The sequence below is a fragment of the Cetorhinus maximus genome, chromosome 3 (genome assembly GCF_964194155.1).
Source record: "Cetorhinus maximus chromosome 3, sCetMax3.hap1.1, whole genome shotgun sequence".
Classification (NCBI taxonomy): domain Eukaryota; kingdom Metazoa; phylum Chordata; class Chondrichthyes; order Lamniformes; family Cetorhinidae; genus Cetorhinus; species Cetorhinus maximus.
Window position 1 is genome coordinate 173,314,646 of NC_135881.1, and position 27,780 is coordinate 173,342,425.

General features: G+C 42.4%; 1 protein-coding gene across 5 annotated transcripts in view; it reads left to right on the top strand.

Moving 5' to 3' along the window:
* The window catches only part of cdkal1 (CDK5 regulatory subunit associated protein 1-like 1), a 947,238-nt gene that overhangs the window by 603,661 nt on the left and 315,797 nt on the right, over window positions 1-27,780 (top strand). The gene's annotated exons all lie outside the window — the stretch shown is intronic.

Here is a 27,780-nt window from a genome sequence, read left to right on the forward strand (position 1 = left end):
GCACAGTATTTTTAATGTCTGAGCTATATTGTATATTTGAAGTTCACTGTTTAGCTGCTGTTTCTTTTCATGTGGTTGCTCTACATCTGGTCCTCCTTAATTAGTACCTGAAAAGCTTCCAAGTTTTGATCACAGCGAATCCACAACTTTTGCAAAGTATTTGTAGGTCTCTGTATAATACTTTACTTATGTAACTACTCCCTTAACTTAGTATGAGGATTGTGGCAGATTGAGAATAATTACTCTTCAATTCTTCCTATCAGCCGATCTGTGTGCATATTACATTCTGTTGGGGGAGTCAGAGGGGATAGGAGCAAAGAGAACTAGGACACAATAAGAACAAAAATGCAAAATAACTAAGTTAAGTTGTGATTTTTAAAAAAAAAATTGAGCTGTCAATTGATGACAGAAATTGTCATTGAGTGCAGTTAACAAAGGCTAAGTTGAAGCTGTCAAAAATGAAATCAGATTTCCCGATTCAACACAATGTAAAGGGATATAAGCTGGAATTGCTAAACACGGACTCTACTCTGCAAACTCATGGGTAGCAACATGCCTCCGAATCTTCCTTCCCCTTCACTTCTCTCTGGCCCCACCCTTCTTCTAATCATCATCCCTTGTAACGTATTCACAATACCCTCAGACTTACCCCCTCTGTGACCTTAACGACCTGTCCTTAGCAAAAGGCCTCATCCCCTTACGCTCTCACCACATGAATTTCAAACTTGGCACAGTGCTGAGCTCTTCTTCCTATGCCTCCATGCCACTTCTTTGGACAGGGGCCCTCTACCGACACAGTGGACCCTTTTACCCATTTTTAGTATTCTCCCACCACCTGGACGTCCCACTGGCCTCTTCCTCTCCCTTGATATTTTCATTGAAAACTGTTGGCATGACACAGTCATCTTAATTATTTTTGCTCCCCTTACTCACTCAAACCTGTCTCCCTCTGAAATTTGTGCACTCCACCCTCTCAGATCCAACCCTGTTGTCATCAAACCTGATAACAGTGTTGTTATTGTTGCCTGGCAAACAGGCCTCTATCTTGCAGAGGCCGAAAGCCTACCCTCTGACGCTTTGTAGTACCCTGGCCCCATGATCCCACCACCAAATATCAGGTCTGTTACTGACTTTGTTTTAAAGTGACATTTTCTAAGCATCATTTGTAACAGAGGTCATCTGGGAACACATAATGGGGTGAATTTACAAGTACATGCTCTTGTTACAGATGCTCACCTGTCGTAATTTTTACATCAAGAATTTGCGAGGGCCTCAGCATGATTTTCCATTCACTAATTTTAATGGAGCATGTGCAGTTGCTCAAAAGTCATAAGCATGGCCTTGCCATCTAGCCCAGATCTTCCCCAACTTCAGAGGAAGGTTGATGTCACCAGCAATTTGTAAAGGAGATTAAAAGCAAAAAACTACGGATGCTGGAAATCCAAATCAAAAATAAAAATACCTGGAAAAACTCAGCAGGCCTGACAGCATCTGCGGAGAGGAACACAGTTAACGTTTCGAGTCCGTATGACTCTTCAACAGAACTAAGTAAAAATAGAAAAGAGGTGAAATATAAGCTGGTTTAAGTGGGGTGAGGCTGGGACAGGTAGAGCTGGATAGAGGGCCAGTGATAGGTGGAGATAGCCAAAAGATGTCATAGACAAAAGGACAAAGAGGTGTTGAAGGTGGTGATATTATCTAAGGAATGTGCTAATTAAAGGTAGAAAGCAGGACAAGCAAGGTACAGATAGCCCTAGTGGGGGTGGGGTGGGGTGAAGGGAAGGGATTGAAATAGGCTAAAAGGTAGAGATAAAACAATGGATGGAAATACATTTAAAAATTAATGGAAATATTGGGAAAAGAAAAATCTATATAAATTATTGGAAAAAAAAGGGGGATCGGAAAGTGGGTGGGAATGGAGGAGAGAGTTCATGATCTAAAATTGTTGAACTTAATATTCAGTCCAGAAGGCTGTAAAGTGCCTAGTCGGAAGATGAGGTGCTGTTCCTCCAGTTTGCGTTGAGCTTCACTGGAACAGTGAAGGACGGACATGTGGGCATTAGAGCAGGGTGGAGTGTTGAAATGGCAAGCGACAGGGAAGTCTGGGTCATGCTTGCGGACAGACCGAAGGTGTTCTGCAAAGCGGTCACCCAGTCTGCGTTTGGTCTCTCAATGTAGAGGAAACCGCATTGGGAGCAACGAATGCAGTAGACTAAGTTGAGGGAAGTGCAAGTGAAATGCTGCTTCACTTGAAAGGAGTGTTTGAGCCCTTGGGTGGTGAGGAGAGGGTAAGTAAAGGGGCAGGTGTTGCACCTTCTGCGGTTGCATGGGAAGGTGCCGTGGGAGGGGGTTAAGGTGTAAGGGATGATGGAGGAGTGGACCAGGGTGTCCCGGAGAGAACGATCCTTGCGAAATGTCGCCGGGGGGGTGAAGGGAAGATGTGTTTGGTGGTGGCATCATGCTGGAGTTGGCGGAAATGGCGGAGGATGATCCTTTGAATGCGGAGGCTGGTGGGGTGATAAGTGAGGACAAGGGGGACCCTATCATGTTTCTGGGAGGTTGAGGAAGGTGTGGGGGCGGATGCGTGGGAGATGGGCCGGTTGAGGGCCCTGTCAACCACCGTGGGTGGAAAACCTCGGTTAAGGAAGAAGGAAGACATGTCAGAGGAACTGTATTTGAAAGTGGCATCATCAGAACAGATGCGACGGAGGCGAAGGAACTGAGAGAATGGGATGGAGTCCTTACAGGAAGCGGGGTGTGAGGAGCTGTAGTCGAGGCAGCTGTGGAAGTCGGTAGGCTTGTAATGGATATTGGTGGTCAGTCTATCGCCAAAAATTGAGACAGAGAGGTCAGGGAAGGGAAGGGAAGTGTCAGAGATGGACCATGTGAAAATGATGGAGGGATTGAAATTGGAAGCAAAATTGATAAATGTTTCCAGGTCCAGATGAGAGCATGAAGCAGCACCGAAGCAATCATCGATGTACCGGAGAAAGAGTTGTGGGAGGGGGCCGGAGTAGGACTGGAACAAGGAATGTTCCACATACCCTATAAAGAGACAGGCATAACTTGGGCCCATGTGGGTACCCATAGCCACACCTTTTATTTGGAGGAAGTGAGAGGAGTCTAAGGAGAAATTGTTCAGTGTGAGAACAAGTTCAGCCAGACGGAGGAGAGTAGTGGTGGATGGGGATTGTTCGGGCCTCTGCTTGAGGAAGAAGCGAAGAGCCATCAGACCATCCCGGTGGGGGATGCAGATGTAGAGGGATTGGACGTCCATGGTGAAGAAGAGGTGGTTGGGGCCAGGAAACTGGAAATTGTTGAGATGATGTAGGGTGTCAGAGGAATCACGGATGTAGGTAGGAAGGGACTGGACAAGGGGAGAGAGAATGGAGTCAAGATAGCAAGAAATGAGTTCCTTGGGTCAGGAACAGGCTGACATGATCAGTCTGCCGGGCAGTCCTGTTTGTGGATTTTGGGTACGAGGTAGAAGCGGGCTGTCCGAGATTGGGAGATTATGAGTTTGGAAGCTGTGGAAGGAAGATCTCCGGAGGAGATGAGGTCAGTAACAGTAACTCTGGAGATCTTCCTTCCACAGCTTCTAAACTCATAATCAAAAAGTAAAAGATTTCAAACATTTACACAATTATTTGGTACTATAACAAATCCTAAAATTCCTAACTAACCTGACTCCCAGTTACATGCCCCCTTTAAGGCAATAGTCCGCAATAGATTTTAGATTTTTTTAAAAAGCAAGTTAACACAGTACCCACTTGACGGTGGAATTCCAAATGGCTCTCTCCAACTTTAGTTATTGGACACAACAGACTTATGCACAAATGGCTGGAGGCTTTTTCAAGGCTGTTTCATACATACCTGTTAGACCTTACATGGCCTTCAACATAGCCTTTCATTTTCCTTTTTATATGTTTCCCTCTCTTTAATATGTAAATTTCATTGTTCCATATGTCTTTGGGACTGTACCTTTCCCATAATATAAAAACTTTCATGTTGCCAATATTGTCAGTCACCCTTGGGAAAAATAAACACACACTTTAGCCTTACTTATCTGGCTAGTTTTAAATAGACTAACGTCCCTTTGAAATCCAAATAATCCCTTCACTTATCTAAAAATGCAAATTCCCTTAACACCTTACATGGTAAGACAGCATCATGTTTACTCATTAGCATTTCAGGTACATTTCTACACCTAGCTTCTTTTGATAGTTTCAAGCTTGCAGTCTACCTGACTCCAAGGTAATTGAATCTCACAGAACCATCTACACTCACACCCAAAAACCTACTTTACAACAAACCAGAAAAATATTATGAAAATTATTATACTTTCGTAACAATGCACTAAGACACCCAGATCCCTCTGCATCTCAGAGATCTGCAATCCCTCACCATTTAGATCATATGCTTTTCTCTTATTCTTCCTGCCAAAATGGACAATTTCACATTTTCCCACATTATACTCCATTTGCCAGATATTTGCCCACTCAATTAACCTACCTATGCCTTTTTGTAGCCCCCTTGTGTCCTCTTTACAAATTACTTTCCTACCTACCCTTGTGTCATCAACAAATTTGTCAACCACTCCATCCATCCCTTCATCCATGTCATTTATATAAATTGTAAACATTTGAGGTCCCAGCACTATTCCTTGTGGCACACCAATCGTTACCTCTTGCCAAAATGAGAAAGACCCATTTATGCCTACTCTGCTTTGTGCCAATCTTCTATCCATGCCAATATGTTACCCCGTATACCATGAGCCTTTATTTTCTGCAATAACCTTTGATGTGGCACTTTATCAAATGCCTTCTGAAAATCTAAGTACAGTATATCCATAAGTTCCCCATTGTCCACAGCACATGTTACTTCCTCAAAGAACTCCAATAAATTGGTTAAACATGATTTCCCTTTCATTAAACTATGTTGACTCTGCTTGATTACCTTGAACTTATCCAAATGCCTGCTATAGCCTCTTTACTAATAGCTTCTAACATTTTCCTTATGACAAATGTTAAGCTAACTGGCCTGTAGCTTGCTGCTTCCTGTCTCCCTCCCTTTTTGAATAATGGAGTTACATTTGCTATCTTCCAATGTAATGGAACCTTTCCTGAATCTAGGGAATTTTGGAAAATTAAAACCAATGCAACAACTATCTCACTGGATACTTCTTCTCAGAGCCTAGGATGAAGTCCGTCAGGACATGGGCACTTGTCAGCCTGCAACTCCAACAATTTACTAAGTACTACTTCTCTGGTGATTATAATTTTCCTGAGTTCTTCCCTCTCTTCCAATTCCTGATTTATAGCTGCTTCTGGGATGTTACTATTATCCTCTAAATTGAAGACTGATGCAAAATACCTGTTCATCAAGGAAGCATTTGACCTAGTGTGGCATTAAGGAGCCCTAGCAAAACTGGAATCAGGGGAAAAACTCTTCACTGGTTGGAGTCATACCTAACACAAAGGAAGATGGTTGTGGTTGTTGGAGTCCCAGAGCATCACTGCAGGAGTTCCTCAGGGTAGTGTTTAGGTGCACCCATCTTCAACTGCTTCATCAATGACTTTCCCTCCATTAGAAGGTGAGAAGTGGGATGTTCGTGATGTTCAGCACCATTCAGACCTCCTCAGATACTGAAGCAGTCCGTACCCATATGTAGCAAGACCTGGACGACATTCGGGCTTAGGCTGACAAGTGGCAAGTAACATTTACACCACAAAGTGCCATGCAATGACCATCTCAAGAGAGAAATCAACCACATCCCTGTGACATTCAGTGGCATTCCCGTCACTGAATCCCCCATTATCAACACCCTGGGGGTTATCATTGACCAGAAACTGAACTTGACCAACAATATAGGTACTGTGGCTACAGAAGTAGGTCAGCAGCAGGGAATTCTGCGGAAAGTAACTTACCATTTGACTCCCCAAAGTCTGCCCACCATCTACAAGGCACATGTGTGATGGAATACTCTGCACTTGGCTGGATGAGTCCAGCTCCAACAGCACCTAAGAAGCTCAACATCATCCAGGACAAAGCAGCCCGCTTTCTTGGCACCCCATCCACCCACTCCCTCCACCACTGATGCACAGTGGCAGCAATGCGTACCATCTACAAGATGCACTGCAGCAACTCACCAAGGCTCCTTCGGCAGCACCTTCCAAAACCATTACCTCTATCAACTCAAAGGCAACAGATGCATGGAAACACCACCACCTGCAAGTTCCCCTCCAATCCACACACCATCCTGACTTGGAACTATATCACCATTCTGTCATTGTCGCTGGGTCAAAATAATGGAACTCCCTCACCTACAGCACTGGGAGGTATCCACACCACTTGGACTGCAGTGGTGCAAGAAGGCAACTCAGCACCATCTTTTCAAGGACAGTTAGGGATGCGAGATGCCCATGTCCCATGAAATATTTTTTTAAGAAGTCTCTTGTGGCAGGCTGTGAAGCTCCTTGTCAAATATCTAGGAGGTTGATTCTCAGGGGAACTTGAAGTTGGAACAGGTTGGGATAGTCCTTGTTGGCTTTTGGTGGAACTCTGCAAGCATCACATTACTGATTTTTAAAAAGCAGACAGAAAACTTGGCAAGTTCATCATGTGACTTTATACAGGTCCAAGTCCTGAAGTCCTTTTCCAAATACGGGTGCTGTTCACGTTGTTTCCAACATCCTGTGTTGTGGTTTAACACGTTGAAGATTTTTAAAAATTCATTTACGGGATGTGGGTGTCACTGGCTAGGCCAGCATTTATTTCCCATCCCTAATTGCCCTTGAGAAGGTGTTAGTGAGCTGCTTTCTTCAACCACTGCAGTCCCTGTGGTATAGGTTGACCGAAGGTGCTGTTAGGGAGGGAGCTCCAGGATTTTATCCCAGCGACAGTGAAGGAACAGTGATATATTTCCAAGTCAGGATGATGAGTGGCTTGGAGGGGAACTTCCAGGTGGCAGTGTTCCCATGTTTCTGCTGCCCTTGTCCTTCTAGATGGTAATGGTCGTGGGGTTAGAAGGTGCTGCCTAAGGAGCCTTGGTGAGTTTCTGCAGTGCACCTTGTAGATGGTACACACTGCTGCCACTGTTCTTTGGTGGTAGAGGGAGTGAATGTTTGCGGAAGCGGTGCCAATCAAGCGGGCCGCTTTGCCCTGAATAGTGTCAAGCTTCTTGAGTGTTGTTGGAGCTGCACTCATCCAGGCAAGTGGATTGTATTCCTTCACACTCCTGACTTGTGCCTTGTAGATCGTGGATAGTCTTTGGGGAGTCAGGAGGCGAATTACTCGCTGCAGGATTCCTAGCCTCTGACCTGGTCTTGTAGCCACAGTATTTATATGGATAGTCCAATTCAGTTTCTGGTCAATGGTAACCCCCAGGATGTTGATAGTGGGGGATTCAGCGATGGTAATGCCATTGAATGTCAAGGGGCGATGCTTAGATTCTCTCTTGTTGGAGATGGTCATTGCCTGACACTTGTGTGATGTGAATGTTACTTTGCCACTTGTCAGCCCCAGCCTGGATATTGTCCGGGTCATGCTGCATTTGGACATGATTGTCAGTGTCTTTGATTTTGAATAACCCATTCAATTTGATAATACCCTTTTGGATTGGTTTCAGGAAAGGGCTTTGATTCACAGCATTCTGGAATGTTCCTTTTTTTCCCTCTTGTGAAGTGGTTTCAATCCACAAAGGAAGTCGGGTGACCCTCGGGTGGCCATCTTTCAGCCTTTTGTGTCCAGTTTTAAAGTATAAAAATTAATTTGAAAGTCCGAATAGGACATGCTTGTACTGGACATGACACTCACCATCCCACTCAAAAGAAATGCATACATGTTTATCATGAGGGTGAATAACTTTCCACTTGACTGCTGATGTTTGGGAGGAGTAAAACTCAACAATTATGAATCTGAAGAAGAATGTTCTTATAGATATGTGGACCACAGGAAAATCCTGGATACTAATAATATAACCCATTATAGTCGCTGGAGTATGTGTACTCCATTTTAATCAAAAATATATAGGACTGCCAAATTTGTGCCAGTTTAGGTTTGTGTCGATTTGCTCTTTAATTCCTTTGTAGATAATGCTGTGGTTTCTATACTAGATGACAGTAGTCACTATAGCAAATAAGAGACTTTTCCCGTAGTTATCTTACCACAGAGCATCTTTTTTGATGTTTCTCTGAAAAATCTTGCTGCCATTTATGTGATAAAATTCCCCTGAATACTGGATTTGTCTCAATTATACTGGGGTAGACTTTGCAATAATTCTTGCCCACGTATTGGGAGAAGTTGGTCTATATGGTCAGCAAGGGCAAAACTGCCACTAAGGGCATAGGATATAGGAACAGGAACAGGGTATTCCGTCTCTTGAACCTGTTCTGCCATTCAGTTTGATCGTGAATCAGATGAATCTTAATTCCATCTGCCTGCCTTCATAACCCTGAATACCTTTGCCGGAAAAAAACTATCAATCTAAGTTTTGAAATTTTCAGTTGCTCTAGCCTCAACAGTTATTTGGGAGAGAAAGCTCCAGATTTCCCTACCCTACGTGTGGAAAACATTCTTCCTAGTTCTAATTTTAAATTTACATCCTGTATCCTGGATTGCCCCGCAAGACGAAATAGTTTCTTCCCATCTCCCTTGTAAAGAACTTTAATCCTCTTAATCACCCAGTTAGATCACCACAACCTCTGCAAATGCTGGTATTCAATCACTGGAAGCATCAAACCAAACTGCATCTTGGCGAGGGTTTCAGAACCTCTGACAACATTGACATCAGGCCATTTGCCTTAAGCCTTGCCTCCAATGTTACTCTTGCCATTGGAAGCACCTCTGTTAGGTAACTGGAGTATTATATCAAGCTGGAGCAAAACTCACTAATTGTCAGTTGGTCTACTTGTATCTGAGAATCAAATCTCAAAAGACAAACTAATTTTTTGAATGTAGATTTCTGCTGAAGCCTTGTCCTTTAAGCCATTTTGGGTTGTATCAGGGGGCTTAGACCTCACTTCATATTTTTATAAAATATAAATATCAGCATGGCTAATTTATAAAATCTGTAAAACTGGATAAAGGCTTTAAATTGACTGAAGCCATGACTGGCTTTGACTCACACAAAAGGAATTTATGGCCATCCAAACAGCAGCTCTTTACCTCTAAAGAGGTGTTAATGCCCCCTTGTGACTGCAGAGATCAAATCCCAAGGAATTGCAAAAGGCCCTTTATATTTCTGGCCCTGGCCAATGGTGACCATCTGTCTGCGAGGACCCTGAAACCTCTGTTGAACTTATTAATGGTTGAAACATTGAAACATTAACCATCTCAAGAATCCAGACAAGGAATAGGCAACTTTTATCCAATCCAAGTTGAAGAAGTGGGAGTCATGTAACATGACCCCCACTGGCACCCCACCTCCCCCACAAGCTGCTGGAACCTGTAATATTGCCTTGTGGAGCTGAAAAAAAACTCAGACTGCCATTTTACCATCAAGCAGACAGCAAATGTTCCAGTTTTGAATGCCTGGTCCCCATCTACACTGTTCTGCTGGAACTTCTGTACCAGTGCCTACAAGACTAAATCATCTCTATGTGCCTATCCAATTGTGGAAGTCATCTCTACTGGAAAAGTGGATTATCCAGCATTCATCTTCAGCCTGCTGTCTCTGAAAGAATACACCATTGGACTTTGATTTTGGACTCCCATGAAACAATAATTCTTATTTTGTCTGTGGTCTTTACCCTGTACCTCTTTCTGTTCTCTATCCCACCTTAATTGTATGAATGAAAAGGAGGCCATGTTGCGACTTCCTCTCGCGTTTGTGTGTGCAAATAAATTAACCCTTTTAATTCATCCTATTTCGAGTTTGCTGTGGGGTTATTAATAGAGAATTGGATCACACCTAAATTGAGGAGTTGGGAAAATGCACCACCACATGTAAAAGAGGAAATAAAAAAAAATCACCTTTCTGTTTACAGACAGGTGGTGAGAGGAGAAATCAGGGTTGTTTAAGTTAAACCCCCTCCTGTCCGTAACAGTTGTAACATTGTGGTTTTTAGTTCCAAAGAAGCCGGACACTCAGATCCACCAGTGAGTTGATTGTTGAGGTTTATCTTTTCTCAGCTATGTTTCTGTTCAGGGTCTCCTGCCATTAGGTAAACTGATATTCGTCCTAGTTCACTTTGTACTAAACACATGTCCTTCCTAAACTGTTGAGTAATAATGCTGTTTGAGATTGTGATGAAGTTTGTGGCCCAGATACCTGTCCTGCCACTCAGTAAATGATATATACTGGTGGGGTACAACTGTGGTGGGTTGAAAAATTACACGTAGTAGAAGAGCAACTTAAAAAAATGCAATGTTTAAGAGATTCAGACCAGTACTTCAGCGAACAATGCTCAGTAGTGTTGTAGTTATTTCCTCATTCATTGCTATACAAGCCCCTTCTTCCAGATTGGCACTGATTAGTCAGCAGGAGGTATGATTCGAGTACTAAAGTTTGGAGTTTGGCAGTTTTACTTTGAACAGCTACCCCACCACTGCCAGAGATGTGCCATTTGTTATTATTCAAAACTCAGTCAAACAGTAAAGAGATGTTGTACACAGAGACTTGCAACTTAAAGCCCAAGTTATGCTGAAGAATTTCATTGTAAATTTTTACAAAGCAACAAGAAAAGAATTTCCCACAGTATCTATGTCTATTGTTAAGAAGAAAAATTCAATCATAAAACTTTTTTGTTTAAATTAATAGCCAGCCTGTAACATTGGGTTGACCATTGCACACTTCCTTTGTCTTCCAGAAAAAAGGACAGTCAGTTCCCTAGAGTGATGCCTTGTCTTTCTCATGCAGTGCATTTTGATATGTAGGATGCATGTTTGGACAAAGATTTCCTGTTCGGACTCTTTCAGGCAGAGCTCTTCTGTGTGGACTTTGCGGACAATTGAGTCTGAGCAGGAAGTCTTTGTCAGCGAACCCATCCTGCTTCCCATAATGCACTGTGTGACTACAGACAACCTGGTTCCTCTCTTGGGAATTTGCAGGAATGAATTCCGCTAATATGTTTTAAGGAATAACAATGCCAAATTAATGCTCAGAATCTGAAAATATAACTAAAGAAAATGTTTTATACTAATCGATTTCTTTTAAACCACTCCTCAACCTATATAACATGGAAAGCAAGGAGTCCCCATCTCAACATCAAGTCACCCGATGTACAAAAGAGAGCTGCAGTTGATCAAATTTTGCACTGAATTTCCAGTTTATGTTGAATAATGGATGCCTAGGACGTTTTGACAAGCAATACTTGTTATATTGAACTGATGCAATGCCATAGTTGATTCTTTTAATGTGAGAGCAAAGCAGTTTATTAAAGCAAGGGCACAAGTAAAATGATGCAGTGCACTTGCTTTACTCTGTCCATGCTTTAAGGTTCTACAATATCCATAAACAAGCAAATAAGTCAAACCTTCTGCTCTGTACGCAGATATGGCGGCTCCAACAGAGACAGAGATTAGGCGAGAAACAACCAATCTGGTTCACTCATGCCCTTTAGGGAAGAAAATCAGCCATCCTTGCCCTGTCTAGTCTCCAGACCCACAGCAATGTGGTTGACTCTTAACTGCCTTCTAAAATGGCCCAGTAAGTGTCTCAGTTGTTACAGAAAAGTCGAATAAGAATAAAATTGGATGGACCACCCGTCATCAACCTCTGCTCGGAAACAACAAAGGCACACACTGCATAGTGGCCCCTGCAAAGCCTGCTTCATTAAGATCTGGGGACTTATCCCAAAACTGGACTAGTCAAACAATAGCCTGACATAGTAAAACTCACCAAATCATACCTTAAAACCAATGTCACAGACACCTCCATCACCATCCCTGGGTTATGTCCTATCCCAGTGCGGAATAGATCCTCCAGAGGTGGAGACAGAGTTGTATACAATCAGGCTCAACATTGACTCCAGACCCTATGAAGTCTCATGGCATCAGGTCAAATATGGACGTGGTACCTTCTGCTGATTACCATCTCCCGCTTTCCCTCAGCTGATGAATCCTTACTCCTTTATGTTGAGCATTACTTGGAAGAAGCACTGAGGGTGGCAAGGGTACAGAATGTACTCTGGGTGGGGGATTCCAATGCCCAGTAGCAACACTGCGAACTGAGCAAGCTGAGTCCTGAAGGATATATCTGCCAGACCTGTGCCTGTGTCATTTGTTGAGAGAACCAACAAGAGGGAAAAACCTTCTTGACTTCATCATCACCAATCTACCTGTCATGAATGCACCTGTCCATGACAGCATTGGTAGGAATGACCAGCCACACAGTCCTTGTGGGGACAAAGTCCTAATCATTCCTGGTTTAGTGAGCAGCATAGGAGAGCATGCCAGGAGCAGCATCATGCACACTTAAAAATGAGTACCACTTGTATGAAGCTACAACACAGGACTATAATTATGCTTAACAGCCAAACGATCAGGTCAAAGCTCTGCAGTCCTACCACATCCAGTCGTGAATGGTGGTGGACAGTTAAGCAACTAACCAAATAGGAGGCTCCACAATCATCCCCATCCTCAATGGTGGAGCCCAGCACCTTTATGGAAAAGACACAACTGAAGCACTTGCAGTCATGTTCAGCATGAAGTGCCACGTGGTCCGTCCATCTTGATCCATCGCAGTCTCTTCCTGAGGTCTAGTATCACAGATTCCAGTGTTCAGCCAATTCGATTCACATGACATCAAGAAATAGTTGAATGCACTGGATACAGTAAAGGCTATGGGTCCCGACAACATCCCAGCTGTGCTACTGAAGCCTTGTGATCCAGAGTTAGCCACACCTCTAGCCAAGCTATTCTACCACAGCTGCCACACTGGCATTTGCCTGTCAATGTGGATACTTGCCCAGATATACCCTGTACACACACATCAGGACAAAACCAATCCAGTCTATTACTGCGACACCAGTCAACTATCAAACATCAACAAATTGATGGAAGGTGCCATTGATAGTGCTCTCAAGTAGCAGTTACTCAGCAATAGCCTGCTATGATGCTCAGTTTGGGTTCCTCCAGTTTCACTTGACTCTGGACCTCATTACAGCCTCTGGCCAAACATGGTCAAAAGAGCTGACCTCGAAGTGAGGTGAGAGCGACTGCCTTGACATACAGGCAGCATTTGGCCCAAGTGTGGCATTAAGGAACCCTAGCAAAATTAAAGTCAATGTGAATCAGGGGAGAACTCTCCACTGTTAAGAGTCATCACAAAGGAAGATGGTTTTGATTGTTGGAGACCAATCATCTCATCCCCTGGGCCTCACTGGAGGTGTTCTCAGGGTGGTGCCTTATGCCCAGCTATCTTCAGCTGCTTCATCAGTGACCCTTCCACCATCTTAAGGTGAGAAGTGGGGATGTGCGCTCATAATTGCACAGTGTTCAGTACCACCTGCAACTCCTCAGATACAGGAGCAGTACGTGCCTGCATGGAGCAAGACCTGGACATCATTCAAGCTTGGGTTAATAAGTGACGAGTAAGATACGCATCATACAAGTGCCAGTCAGTTACCATATCTCACAAGAGCGAACCTAACTATCTCCCTTGTCATTCAATGGCGTTACCGTTGATGAATCTCCCACCATCAACATCCGTTGACTAAAAGATTAGCTGGACCAGCCATATAAAGACTATGGCTACAAGAGCACGTCAGAAACTGAGAATTTTGCAGCGAGGAACTTATTCCCTGACTTAGCAAAGCTTGTCCACCATCTGCAAGGTACCTACAAGTCAGGTGCGTAATGGAATACTCTCCACTTGCTGGATGGGTGCAGCTGCAACAAAATTCAAGATGCTTGACACCCCATTCACCACCTTTAAGCATTTACTCCCTTCACACCAGCAGTGGCAGCAGTGTGCACCATCTACAAGATGCACTGCTGCAAATTGCCAAGCCTCCTTCAACAAAACCTTCCAAACCCGTGACCTCTACCACCTACAAGAACAAGGGCAGCATACACATGGGAACACCACCACCTGCAAGTTCACCTATGAGTCATGCACCATCTTGACTTGGAACTATATCGTCATTCCTTCACCGTCACTGGGCTAAAAACTTGGGACTCCCTTCCAATCAGCACTGTAGATGTACCTCCACCTCATGGACTGCAGCAGTTCAAGAAAGTGGCTCACTGCTGCCTTCTCAAGGGCAGTTAGGGATGGGCAGCTGAGATCCCATGAACAAATACAAAAAATAAATTCTCAAAGATGAGCAATTTTTTAATGAGTGAAACCAACTCAAAAAAGACCAGTGCTAAGTTTCAATATAGTTCCAACCTAATCAATTTCTTCATTTTTGTTTTGGTAATATATTCTCAGTAGTGCATTCTACCCTATGCTTAAATTTACATTAAGGCATGGCCTTTTATTGAGCATCACACTGCCCACATTGCTGAAAATAGACATTCTAAGCTTTTCATCTTGCACTCATCAGGACACCTGCAAGAATAGCACTATAAGGGGGAAAACAACAATATATACTGTATGTGCTGATTCGTTGACAAGTGGCATTGCCATGGAGAATGCACCACTGATCGTGACTGATAGTTAACTGTCAAGCATTGTTTAAAATTTAAACCAGGCAACTTGACCTTGATTGGTCAAGGCATTAGCCTGAGAAATGAGTCAGCGAATGGCTGTCACTTATTTTGTTTAGCTGAAATGGGCGCAATGTATGTAAATGTTCTTTCTGTCTGCAAAGAACAGGGCCCTGTATATTAATATATGTAGCTTCCAGTACAGGCAAATGCACCACATTTCGAGCCTGACTGACGGCCTTAAATTGGTTGTCAGCATAATTCTTTGCACATTGGACAACATTTGCTAAATATTCCTCAATTGTGGAATCGCATCTAATGTTGGACAGTGTTTTGAGTTTTGCAAGCACGGGTTGATCGGATACGGTCAGTACCCTGCCCGTTGTGAACAGCGGCTGAGACATGCTGTTTTATATGATCCGCCAGTCTTTGAGACGTACGGTCTGCATACCTAGCCTCACACTGTCACTGCAATTCATATACCACATTACTCATTTGTGTGATAGGCATAACGTCTTTTTGGCTTAACGGCAGCATCCTTTTAATGGCGAATACCACTCGTGTTGCTACTGCTGGCTTCACTTGTTCAAATTTTTGAGATACCCTAGAAGGGTAATCTGCAGGAGACTGGGGACTTTTCAGGACCAAAAGTGTTGACCTTCGAGCCGTTCATGAGTTTGCGTAATATACAGTGCAAAATGATTTGATCAAGGTAGCCATTATCCTTCAGGGTGCCTTTGTTGCATCCTATTCAGCATCAAGCTTGCATGGTGAGCAAATGGTTCGGGCCCTATTTACAAGGTTGCTGATATGACCAATCTTATGGTGTGTGGAACTGTAAGAACCCCAACACTTATATTGACCAGTGAAGAAAGGCTTGCGGTTGACCATGGTAGAGAATTCTTTGGCAGATTTCTCAACTAGTGCATCAAAGAAAGGGAGTTCATTTGATTGCTCCATTTCACGGGTGAATTTGAGCACAGGGTGGAGTCCATTAAGACATGTAAGGAAATTGTTACATGCAGCTGTGGATTTAAGCATAGCAAACCTATCATCCACATATCGGAAATATGCAAGGGGTAGGAGGTTAGATGTCATTCCATCGAAGACACGTTTGTCATGGAATCCTACAAAGATCTTTGCGAGAGCGAGACCTAAAGGGGATCCCATGGCGACACTATCTATTTGGGCATACATGGTGTCATTAAAACTGAACTCAATGTGTACTGTTTCATGCAATGTTGGTGGGTCTAGATCACCATGATATAGTGCTGCAGTGCAAATATGACTTCCTTAAGTGGAACATTGAGAAATAGGCTGGCAATGTCAAACGAGCACATGGACACAGCATTGCTAACGTTAAATAAGTCCTGTATATGTGGACAACATTTACTGTGTATGTGGCCAACATTTACTAACTAATCCTCAATGTGCTAAGAATTATGCTGACAACCAATTTAAGATTGTCAGTCAGGCTCGCAATGTAGTGCACTTGTGTGTATTGGAAGCTGCATGTATTAATACACAGGGTCTGTTCTTTGCAGACAGAAAGAACATGTGTATACATTGCGCCTGTTTCAGCTAAACAAAATAAGTGATAGCCATTCGCTGACTCATTCCTCAGGGCAGTGCCTTGACCAATCAAGGTCAAGTTGCCTGGTTTAAATTTCAAACAATGCTTGGCAGTTAACTGTCAGTCACCATTAACTACTGCATTGTCCATAGCAACATCACTTGTCAACCAATCAGCACACTCTTCACATACCGTATAAGTTGTTGTTTTCCCCTTATATTGTCATTCTTGCAAGTGTCCTGATGAATGCAAGACAAAAAGCTCAGACATGTCTCTTTTGATAACAATACTCAAGTCCTGTATCACCTCCTGTCCACATTGCTAATGTTAAATAGTCTAAATGTCAAAATTGCATTAGCTGTTTTATATAATTTAATTTTAAATATGTATGTATGTAGCTGCATAGGAAGAAGAACACTAAGCAGAATGAAGGGTGAGGATCATAAAAATACTGAAAAGTTTTATTAGCTCGTAATGTTCAATACAGATTTGCTACAGAACCTGAGGGCATTTTCTAATGTTTTTATTATAAAATTAATTGCATAGATTGCAGTCTTCATAACTTGGATAGAAATGCTTGTGACCAGCCATGGGTGATTTGTACACGGTGTGCTTTATTAACCTTCCTGCTATCAATCATCTAATTTCTCCATCGTGACTTATGATGGTGTTCAGCAGGAGTGATAGAAGGTTCAACAGAAGAACATTATTTCTTTTATGAATGTGCAACATATGGAGTTAGATCTTGCTAGTACGGGATATGTCATGGTGATCGCCATTAGTTAGACTTATTCCTGCACCCTTCAGCTTAAATATTTTGCAGCATAACTTGCCAAAAATGCAAACTTCTAATGGTGTGGTAAAGACAACTGGGACCCGAATGAATGGTGGAACCAACAGTGTATCTCCTTCACCAATGAGAGATAGGGTTTAGAAAGAATAGAAGATGACAAAATAGGAAGGTGAATTAGAGCCAAAGTAGGTACAAAAGGAGAAAGCAAAAGAGGCAAAGGAGAAGTATGAAAAAACTTAAAATTTTATTTTTTAAAAATCTCTAGCAACAATTTATCACATGTAGGAATGATATTCAACAGGTTCAATCATTCCCCTTCTGTACCAGAAAGTTTGAATAGCAGCAATTAACAATTGCAATGTTTTAAAAAACATACTTATGCTGTTAAATTCCAGGCCTAAATTTCTACAGCATCTGTGCGCATCTAACAAGCTCTTAAAAAGAACAGGGAGACTAAGGGGGAGATGATTTTTGTGTGAAGCAAATGGCAAAACAGTATAAAATGTCCAGCGATTTCTGGAGATTTGCAATTCTTAGTATATCTCTTAGTACCCTGAAGCTGTTGACTGATTTTCACAATAACTGGAACAGTAGCATAGTGGTAATATTATTGGATTTGTAAGCTAGGCTGGACTAATGCTCCAGAGCCATGAGTTCAAATTCCACAAAAGCAGCTGGGGGGATTTAAATTCAATTAATTTAAAAAATCTGCAATGAAAAGCTAGTCTCAGTAATAGTGGCCATGAGATGACTGGATTGTCATGAAAACTGAATTGGTTCACTTATGCCCTTGAGGGAAGGATAACTGCAAGGGTGGTTTGAATGTCTCATTTGAAAAATGGCATCTCCGATAGTAAACCATTCCCTTGGTACTGCAGTGAACACCTTCCCTGTCACTTAAGCAACAGCGCAATCCTGGAAAATGTGGACCATTTTCCAATTCTTGGGGGCCTGCTCTTGAATGACAGACATTGATGACAAAATACATAATCGCCTCCAATGTGGCAGCCCAGCCTTCGGCTGGCTGAGGAATATAGAGTATTTGAGGACTAGGGTCTCAAAACCATGACTGAAGCTTACAGCATTGATCCCTGCGTCCCTATATGCTTGGGAGACTTGGACAACCTACAGCAGTCACCTCAAAGCATTGGAGAAGTACCACCAGCAGTGCCTTTGATTTGCCTCCAAATCCAGTAGCATCCTTCTCCGAAGCTAATGTGCCCAGCATTGCGTCGATAATTACCCAAAACCAGCTTGGCAGGACGTGCGTGTGTGTGAGAGAGAGACTCAGATCTCTACAAAGATAATTTGTTTATAAATTCCCTTTTGATACTTTCTTTTTACTTAACTGTGTATATATTCCAGTCTTATATTGCCAAATATGAATAAGGCACATTACACAAATCTGGTTAACAGTTTTAAAGGAGTGGTAAATAATATAACTGAAGAAATGTCAATTTTCTGAGTTTATTTTCTTTGTCCTGAGAAGGAAGTTTTGCTCAAATACGCACCTTTTTGGTGAGGAGCTAAATTATATATAAAGCATGGAGTTTGTTGCTGACCAATCCTATCCATTGCCTAGTGATCTTCAATGTATTAAAAGTCATCCATATGGTGTGCTCCTCCTGTAAATGTAAGATGTCCAGTCAAACATTTACGATCAGCTGTTTCCATCATGCTTAAAATAGTTTATCTATTATATTTATCAGAGCCTTCCAGGCTCCACCTCCAGGATAGGACATACTCTCCACAGCACCACCCATCCAAGGAAATTCAGAAGTTGGAGGAATCTTAAAAATGGAAGGATATTTTTCCATTATTGGTGAATTTGCAGCCAGGGGCATAGAACAGAAAATGAAAGAGTATTTTTTTTCACAAAGGAAGTTATTGAAACATGAAATGCTTTATGGCAAATGGCTATTGTGGCAGAGACTAAACATCCTTTAAAGTGAAATTAGATATTTTAAAAGGAAGAATGTAAAAGGATATAGAGAAAAGAAAGGATGATGGGATGGAAATCAGAACAGAGAGGTGGAGTTGAAGAGTCCTGCCCCCTCACTCTTTTTCTGTTTCTTCACCCGCCCACCACCACCACCACACCTCTTCCTCCTCATTGCCCAATCTTGCAGTCAGTCAGAAAAGTCTTAAAATATAGAATTTATTGCACAGGAAATAGGCAAACTGGTGCAGTCTGCACTCCACATGAACTTCCTCCTGCTCTACTTCATCTAACCCTAAAAGCATATCCTTCTTTTCCTTTTTCCCTCATGTACTTATCTAGCTTCTGGTTAAATATATCTCTGTATTATTCACCTCAATCACTCCATTTGGTAGCATGTTCCACATTCTAACCGCCCTCTGGCTAAAGAAAATGCACTTAAATTCCTTATTGGATTTATTAGTGGCTATCTTCTATTTATGACCCTAGTTTTGTACCCCTCCACAAGTGCAAAGTAACTTCTCTACATACCCTATAAAACTCGTTCATCATTTTCTATCTGTTTACCTCTCACTCATCAATTTTCCAATGAGGAGGTCACCTGTCATGTTTCAGAAATTAAGTTGTGGATGAATATTCATTTGACACGATGCTTAACAAAGTGTAATGTCAAAATCAAGAGAGGAAAGGCTTTTCATTGAGAAAATTAAATTAATTAATTGTTATGGATTTTTAAATTATGAATTTAAAGGATAGCTGCTTGTCTACCTATGTGAGGATATAGAAGAAAGCAATTAAGCCTAAAATCCTGTTGCTCGTGGAAATTCCTACCAATGCACAGCAGAAAACTGCATACCTTGTAATCTCACATTGTGATAGCTCAAAGCTACAGTGATAGTTCAAAATATAAATTGCAAAACCTTTGAGGCTGAAATAAGTCAAAGAAATAATGCAGTAACTAGTAACAGGATGTGACAAGAAATTTCCCAAGATTTACTGGAATTAATACCAGTATTGAAGTAGGAAAACAGTATAGCAGCTAGAAAAGGAAAGGCGGCAGCAAATTATACTGTGCAATAAACTCAATTTGCACAAGTCCCAGGCAGAAGGAGGTGTTAAAAATAGTGCCATCTATTGCAAGATGCCACTCAGGAACTGGGAATATTCAAGATACAAGAGAGTCATCTAAAAAGAATGAGTCAAAGTTAGGTAAGTTTAAGAAACTGGAAGAAATATAGTAAATTGAAGCATGAAATTATTAAAAGGAAGTGTTACAGGAAATTTGTGTTACACTTGGGACTTAATAATTAGAAGTTTGCACAAGATGTTGTAGAGTAATGGATTAATGGATATGGTAATGAGACCATGATGACATTAATGATGTAAAAGTGACATCAGACTGAGGGAGCGAGGTGCAGAATAGGCTGTGTCCTGGATAGCATGCGCTTACCCTGAGGTCTTTGTAAATAGCTCTTAACAAATTGTTCGAAGTTAAACTATACCGACTATCTCAAGTCTGTCTAAGGGAGACAAAGTCTCATCAAGGTTCGGTAATTCTAGAAAGCATGGCATCAGTGAAACCTTACTAACACTCGGCAACGACATTGAAACAGATGTTAGCATTATGAATGCACACGTAGCAAAGTAATGGGTAAATTTGGTACCAAAGTTTGACAAATGTGACAACAGCACTCAGATTTTTCAAAATATGAAGTGCTTATGTACATAAGATTTTTCATAAATGCAGTATTGCAGAAATATGACAATAGCCTCTGATCAACACTTCTTTCAAACATCTGAAAAGGATCCTATTGTACCATGTGTTAACATTACATATTAAGGTTGTTTATTGATAAGTATCTTAGTCAATGTTGAAATTGGCATTCTTTCTGATCGCTTTTTAATCCTGAAATAAAATAGTTGGGGTTTGTTTTGCAGAATATTATGTTTCTGTTTCCCTGTGCTTGACAGACTAGTCATTATGAAAGTTGAGTTGAATTTAGCTTTTGCGAGAGAATGATTACCAGGCTAAAAATGTGTAAACATGTCAACAATGAATCTGAGGTTCAAAGTACCTTGATAGAATGCTGTGCCCTAATTTATGTTTTGAAATAAGTAGTTTAAATAGTTAATTGATAGTTCTGGCGAAATTCAGCTATTGCCACTGCAGTTTTTCCACCAGAGGGAGAAGTTTCTTCTCCTCAGGGCATTCTATTAGGACAACTCCACTGGAATATTTTGCATACTGTAGCTATCTTCTATTACTGTTCTCTCAGGGTCACTTCAGTTTATTTGGCACACCTTCTCAGGATCCACCACATTATTTACTGAAGGAATGATTGTACTTGATTCCTTTATTAGTGCGGCTGCTGCTGCTCGGAAGTGCCAGAAGAGCACCAAATGTTGCTTATTTTTTACTGAATTTTCTTTTACATGCCCACCAGCCCCACTCCCAACCCCTTGCTGATGTTAAGAATTCATAGTTTAACAACTCATGGATGATAACCTATTAGGCTGCACTATGCACACAAAAAACAGAATAAGCTGGAAACACTCAGCAGGTCAGGCAGCATCTCTGAAGACAGGAATGTAGGGCTAATGTTTTGGTTCAATAAATGTTTCCAACAATTTCGGTTTATATTTCAGATTTCCAGCATCTGCAGTATTTTTCATTTTTACATAGAAACGTAGAAACTAGGAGTAGGCCATTTGGCCCTTCGAGCCCACTCCGCCATTCATTATGGTCATGGCTGATCATCCAGCTCAATAGCCTGCTCCCGCTTTCTCTCCATATCCTTTGCTCCCTTTCGCCCCAAGAGCTTTATCTAACTCCTTCTTGAAAACATACAATGTTTTGGCGTCAACTACTTTCTGTGGTAACGAATTCCACAGGCTCACCACTCTGGGTGAAGAAATTTCTCCTCGTCTCAATCCTAAATGGTCTACCCCGTATCTTCAGACTGTGACCCCTGGTTCTGGATTCCCCCACCATCGGGAACATCCTTCCTGCATCTACCCTGTCTAGCCCTGTTAGAATTTTATAGTTTTCTATGAGATCCCCCCTCATTCTTCTGAACTCCAGCGAATATAATCCTAACCGACTCAATCTCTCTTCATATGTCAGTCCAGCCATCCCAGGAATCAGTCTGGTAAACCTTCGCTGCACTCCCTCTATAGCAAGTACATCCTTCCTCAGATAAGGAGACCAAAACTGCACACGATATTCCAGGTGTGGTCTCACCAAGGCCCTGTACATTTGCAGCAAGACATCCCTGTTCCTGTACTCGAATCCTCTGACTATGAAGGCCAACATACCATTTGCCTTCTTTACCGCCTGCTGCACCTTCATTTTTACCTTCAGCGACTGGTGTACGAGAACACCCAGGTCTCGTTGCACATTCCCCTCAGTTTATAGCCTTTCGGATAATAATCTGCCTTCCTGTTTTTGCCAACAAAGTGGTTTACGTCACATTTATCTGCATTATACTGCATCTGCCATGCATTTGCCCACTCACTCAGCTTGTCCAACTCACACTGAAGCACCTCTACATCCTCTTCACAGTTCACCCTCCCACCCAGCTTTGTGTCATCTGCAAATTTGGAGACATTACATTTAGTTCCCTTATCTAAATCATTAATATATATCGTGAATAACTGGGGTCCCAGCACCGATCCCTGCGGTACCCCACTAGTCACTGCCTGCCATTCGGAAAAAGACCCGTTTATTCCTAGTCTTTGTTTCCTGTCTACCAACCAGTTTTCTATCCATCTCAATACACTACCCTCAATCCCATGAGCTTTAATTTTACACGCCAATCTCTTATGTGGGACTTTGTCGAAAGCCTTCTGAAAGTCCAAATAAACCACATCCACTGGCTCCCCCTCATCAACTCTACTAGTTACATACTCGAAAAATTCCAGTAGATTTGTCAAGCATGATTTCCCTTTCATAAATCCATGCTGACTCTGTCCGATTCTGCCACTGTTTTCCACATGCTCAGCTATTAAATCTTTTGTAATGGACTCTAGAATTTTCCCCACTACCGACGTCAGGCTGACGGGTCTATAATTCCCTGTTTTCTCTCTACCTCCCTTTTTAAGTAGTGGGGTTACATTAGCTGCCCTCCAATCTCTAGGAACTGTTCCAGAGTCTATAGAATCTCAGAAGATGACCACCAATGCATCCACTATTTCTAGGGCCACTTCCTTAAATACTTTGGGATGTAGATTATCAGGCCCTGGGGATTTATCAGTCTTCAATCCCATCAATTTCCCCAACACCATTTCCCCATACTGATTTCTTTCAGTTCCTCCCTCTCACTAAACTCTGTGTTCCCCAACATTTCTGGTATGTTATTAGTGTCCTCCTTTGTGAGGACAGAACCAAAGTATGTATTTAGTTGGTCAGCCATTTCTTTGTTCCCCATTATAAATCCCCCTGTTTCAGACTGTAAGGGACCTACATTTGACTTCACCAATCTTTTTCTCTTCACATACCTATAGAATCTTTTACAGTCAGTTTTTATGTTCCCTGCAAGCTTACTTTTGTACTCTATTTTCCCCTTCTTAATCAATCCCTTGGTCCTCCTTTGCTGAATTCTAAAGTGCTCCCAATCCTCAGGCCTGTAGCTTTTTCTGGCCAATTTGTATGCCTCTTCATTGGATCTGATACTATCTCTATTTTCCCTTGTAAGCCATTGTTTGGTCACCTTTCCTGTTTTAGTTTTTCACCAGACAGGAATAAACAATTGTTGCAGTTCACCCATGCGCACTTGGAATGTTTGCCATTGTCTATCCACCGTCACTCCTTTAAGTAACGTTTCCCAATCCATCATAGCCAACTCGCGCCTCATACCATCGTAGTTTCCTTTATTAAGATTCAGGACCCTGGTCTCAGAATCAACTACGTCACTCTCCATCTTGATGAAGAATTCTGTCATATTATGGCCGCTCATCCCCAAGGGGCTCGCACAACTAGATTGCCAATTATTCCTTTCTCATTACACAATACCCAGTCTAGGATGGCCTGTTCTCTAGTTGGTCCCTCAACGTATTGGTCCAGAAAAACATCCCGTATACACTGCAGGAATTCCTCCTCTACAGTATTGTTACTATTTTTGTTTTAGGTTGTGCTGTAAAGTTGTTTTTGTAATGAATTCCCAAATGTAGTTCTGATCTCTATTAGTGCAGCTTGCTTTTTTAGTTTTCAGTGTCATTCTACACTTGGCTTCTCCTGAAGATTTTGATTCCTTGAGGGGGTACAGTTTTACACCGATACTTCACTCAACTGGCAAAGCGTATTGGAAGGCTTTTTGAACGTCAAGTTCCAGCTGTCAGCTTAGACTCAGCTAGTAGCGCTTTTGCCTCTGAGTTGAAATGTTTTGGATTCAAGTCCTACTCCACCTATAATTTAAGCTGATAATCCTGTGCAGCACTCAGAGAATGCTGCACTATCAGAGGTGCAGTCTTTTGGATGAGATGTTCAATTGAGACTCCCCTCAGGAGGCAGTAAAATATCTCATGGCACTATTTCAAAGAAGAGCAGTGAAGCTCTCAATGTTTATTCCTCATTTAACAAAAAATATCTGCTATTAACACATTGTGGGATCTTGCTATGTGAACATTATCTGGCTCATTATAAGTAAAGCATCCTGAGGTTCTGAAAGACTATCTAAATGCAAGGTTTTTTTATAATAAGGCTGATTCTGTTCTCATTTGATGTCCGTCAGGTAGTCTTGGAACTGAATCATTGGACAGAAGCAGAAACCTGAGTCATCTCAAATCCAGGGGCAATGAGGCAAAGTATACCTCCACCCCCTGCTAACTGAGCACAGACCAGGAATTGCATTTAGTGGTTTCCTAATCTGCAGGATTCTTCTATTCACCATGTAAATTCATTGATTGTGGATCATATGGTTTTAATTTATAAGATCAGAACATCTTTGAATAGAGATACACTATAGACTAATGGTCAAGTTGAGGGAACTGTCCTGATTAATTTGGATTTTTTAAAATTTTCACAGAGAAGTTTAAAGTTGTGAGCTATATCTACAGGGGGGTGAACTTAAAAAATAATAAAATGTGTCTGAGAGGCACATCCTCAGATAACTGGTGCCACCAGTATCTGCTTATCCAGGGTCAAACAAGAATCTTTGCAGCACATTTGTTGCCATGTGCTGCATGCTAGAAGTGAACCAGGTCAGGTAGGGTCTCCTGTTGGCAATGTTCCAGAATGGTAACCCATGGAGGGCGGTTTGTTTTCATATATAGTTATGCTAGTCTGTGCCGTAGCACAAATGCTCAATTTCATCTTGTCAGGGCATGTCTTTTAACTCTTAAGGTGCCAGCTCTTTTTAATTTGATCTTTACTGCAGTATTTTGCCATTTCTGCTGGCAGACACAACAGAAGAACTTCTGTTTGTTATGGGCACAATAATAGAGCACACTGCAAAAATTATTCACTCCCCCAGAGTGCTTGGTAAAAGTTTATCAGAGTCTTTTAGATGTTCTGTTTTGTTTGTTGCTAAGCCACTAAAACTGTCATTTCTGTTTAATGATAATATTATGCCATTTCTTGGCAGGCAGTGTGTGTTGACAGACAGAGGTTAAAGTGGGTCATTTTGTTAGCGCGGGAAAGCAGGTCGTTTTGTTGCTTTGTCCTGCAGTGATTGTTTCAAAGATTTGTGTGGATTTGCAGCAAGCTCAGAAGATGATTAATGGCCTTAATACTATTTAACAATGTTGTTTCCATTACCTTCAAAGTACCAGAAAATCGGGCGGAATTGTCCCAGATTTGCACTAAGTGCAGTAGTGGGCAAGAAAAAAGTCATTTTGCCCAGCGGTGCAATGGCAGGTTTTCACGCCATATCGCCCCATTCCCACCTCATTAATTACGCAGCCACAGGAAACACCGGCTCGCTGGCGGCAGCCTCTGATTTGCACGCCACTCCATTATCTCACTGCTTCCTCATGCAGGGCGTCACATTTGAATTGCAGCGGCGCGCACACTTCTCAATGCTTGCAGTCCAGGACTACTCCAGTGAAGACATAGCCCCAAAAGCCAAGAAGAGTGCAGCCCCCCAGTCCAGTGATATGGAGGTCTGCCGCGATGTCCTCTACTCCCACTCTGGCAGCAGGAGGCCCATCAGTCTCACCACTCCAGCTTGGGAGGCAATGGCAGAGATGTTTAGTGCCAGTGCTGCACACAAGGGGTCGGCCATCCAGTGCAGAAAACGGATGAATGATCTCATCCATGCTGCCAGGTTAAGGCAACCGTCTTATCACTCTAAACTCACATACCTACAAGGCCAGCACATTCACTGGCATCTCACTCACTGCCAGCTCAAAGGACATCACCACTCACTCTCTCACACACACCCTCATATCACCATCTCCTCTGGAGCCTTCCTCCTCAACCCTCACCATCTTGAGGTCACTTGCACAAATCAACATGTGCCCTCCCACCCGCCACATACCCTGGGATACCCCCCTTTCCCAGTACAGCCCTCTCCCTGCAGCCTCTTCTCTTGCCTGAAGCCACTTCTTCCCCCTTCCCCAAGCAAGCTCTAGCCCTGCAGCCGTTGAAAAGTCTTATGGTTGGTCTGGTAGGTGGAGACCTGCCCATGAGCCACCCCAAAAGTGATTTGGTGCCGCCGGTGAAGCCTGGTGTTGATGACTGTGGGTGCTCTCTGAAGCAAGGGTAAGCAAACAAACCTTGAAGTCCCCAGCAAAGTGCAGCTCGCCAGGTGCACTTCACTTATGTACAGTTGTGAAACACATTGGCCTAGATGATTCAGCGTGGGGGGGATATTCCGGCGAGCAGGATTTATCATGAGATGCTAAAGTATTGAAATTAAGTTCCCAACGTGCGGCGGCAGGAAATGCGGCCTGCCATTGATGGGTGGAGCAGACAATCACAAACTGGTTCCATGATGGCGTGAAACAGATTTTTGGCTGTGTTGCCACATTGTCCCCGCCACCCCCCTCTTTCCACTACGCCGCTGCCGCCATGACGTCGTGCGGAGGAGGGCTGTTTAAAAGCCTGCCTCAGTTCTCTGGGACTTTGTCTCAGTTTTGTTAAATATTGGGCCCTCTAGCCCTCACCCTCATCTCCCCCCCACCCCACCCACTCCCCATGCTCCATCCATGCCCACTCAATCCTCCTCATCCACAGTCCTTGGCCCCTCATATACTCCATGCCAACTTAATGCCAACATGTTACCACCATTTGCCCTTACAACCTCCATGCCAACTCACCCAGAATCCACATGAGCAGACCTCAGAAGCCACATTGAGATGAAATGAAATAAGATCTGAATACCTATTACAGCTTTCACAGTAATAAAAACACTCCCATTCATGAAAGCTCATTCAAAACTTTAAAAGCCTCTCAAGTATTTAATCCCCTAACAAAACAAACAAATTTATATTCATAACTCCACATCAAAGGCAGCTAATCCTTTAACAGCCTCTGAGCTGTCAATCAAACTGTGAACTTACAGCCCCTCTGATGGGATAATTGTAATTTGCGGAAGAAGCTAACCATTAATAATCATATAATTGATAGCCCTTGGGGTTGTGCTAAAAAACAGCTATTGTAACTGCTAGAATGGATTTTTTTCAATTCACTGACACTGGCAGGTTAATTTTTTAATTTTTAAATGTTTAGGGATTTAAATAACTTGACAGCTTGACAGTTCTACAGACCGTATCTGCCCTTCAAGTGCATTTATAACTCAAAATTCGTAATCCCATGCTGTGGGTTAAAGTCTCTGCTACAGTGAAAAATGCGTCCGTTTGAAGTCAGCACTGAGTTCAAATGGCCCTGCTGAGTTTGAGTTTCCTGCATGTGAGAGTCAAGCCCTACTCCCTTTCCCCTCCCAG